Here is a 1,995-nt window from a genome sequence, read left to right on the forward strand (position 1 = left end):
TTGTGACTCAAAATTTCGACCTTGATCTGAGTGGAGTTCCAATGGGACACCATATCGACTAATCCAATTGAGTACAATTTCCTCAGCGACGGTACATGCTTCTTGGTTGGGTATTGGAAACACCTCAGGCCATTTGCTGAAATAGTCCGCTACAACCAGAATGTAACGGTTTCAATAATCTGATACCGGAAAGGGTCCAGCAATATCTATAGCAATCCGTTCAAAGGGGACACCAACATTGTAGATTTGCATTGCTCCTTTTAGCCTTCTTTTGGGTCCTTTGACTGAAGCGCATGTGTTACATTTTCGACACCAGCTCTCTACATCTTCTCTAACGTGAAGCCAGTAAAATCCTTCTCGTATTTTGTCAAGGGTCTTGTTCACTCCTAAATGTCCCCCAGAAGGGCCGCCATGCATTTCATCAAGGATTTCGGTCGTTCTATTTCTTGGTATTACAACTTGCATGCGGTGTTTTGATCCATCAGCTGATTCCCATTTTCGTTTCAGCAAATCCCCTTCCAAATACAAAGAGTCCCACTGAGCCCAATAACCCTTTAACACGGCACTATATTCTGAGATGCTTTGCCAGTCCGGTCGCTTGCCCTCCTTCTTCCATGTGATTAGATGTTGTAGGTCCTCATCCGCAAACTGTGCATCAGCAAGATCCGTCGGTGTCCAACCGTCATCCGCTGCTATTGTTGTGGCTCTTATGTCTTCCGATTGTATCTTCTCCTCGTGACGACAGCAGTATTTGCATCCTGGTAAACATGGTCGACGTGAGAGAGCATCAGCATTACTATGAGTTGTTCCTTTGCGGTGCACGATCTCGAAGTCGTACATTTGTAAACGCTCCAACCATCGGGCCATCTGTCCTTCAAGATCCTTGAAGTTGAGGAGCCATCTTAACGCTGCATGATCAGTTCGGAGAAGAAATTTCTTTCCATAAAGGTACTTGTGGAAGTGTTTTGTTGCATTGACTATTGCTAGTAACTCCTTCCTGGTCACACAATAGTTTCGTTCGGGTTTTGTGAATCCTCTGCTATAATACGCTAGCACCTTTTCTTCTCCGTCTATATGCTGTGACAAAACGGCTCCGATTCCGTTGTTACTTGCATCAGTATCTAACACGAACGTCTTGCCACGAACTGGATATGCTAGCAAAGGAGCATCACATAGTTCAACTTTTAACTTTTCAAATGCTGAGTCGCATAGGGTATTCCAGTTGAAAACTCGGTCCTTCTCGGTAAGTTGGTGGAGAGGTCTGGCAACTTTTGCAAAATCCTTTACAAAACGTCGATAGCACGTTGCCAATCCCAGAAAACTGCGCAATTCATTTTTATCCTTTGGAGTTGGCCAGTCTTTCACAATTTCTATCTTGCTGGGATCGGTTCGAACTCCATCTGAAGATACCACATGCCCCAAATCTTTAGAAAATAACCTGCACTTTTTAACGTTCAGCTTTAAATTTGCCACCCGAAGTCTTGTGAAGATCTCCCGTAAGTTTTCGACGTGTTGATCAAATGTTCTTCCTAGAACAATTATGTCGTCTAAATAGACAAGACAGGTTTTCCAGTTAAGACCTTGCAATACACATTCCATCAGTCGCTCGAATGTAGCTGGAGCATTGCACAATCCAAATGGCATGACGGTGAATTGCCACAACCCCGATCCGATAGAAAACGCTGTCTTTTCGCGATCGTTCTTGTCGATTTCTACTTGCCAGTATCCGCTTTTCAAATCAAGCGTAGAGAACCAACTTGAGCCAGATAGGGTGTCCATGATGTCATCAATCCTCGGTAACGGATAGCTGTCCTTTTTAGTCACATCATTTAACTTCCTATAATCAACGCAAAAACGGGTAGTGCCGTCCTTCTTCTTTACCAAAACAACTGGCGAAATCCAGGGACTTGATGACGGTTCGATGACGCCTTGATTCTGCATTGTCGTTATCATTTCGTTTACTTCTGTTTGTTTGCTAGAGGAAGACGTCGTGGT

Source organism: Helobdella robusta (genome assembly GCF_000326865.2).
Source record: "Helobdella robusta unplaced genomic scaffold HELROscaffold_1, whole genome shotgun sequence".
In the NCBI taxonomy this organism is placed as follows: Eukaryota; Metazoa; Annelida; class Clitellata; order Rhynchobdellida; family Glossiphoniidae; genus Helobdella; species Helobdella robusta.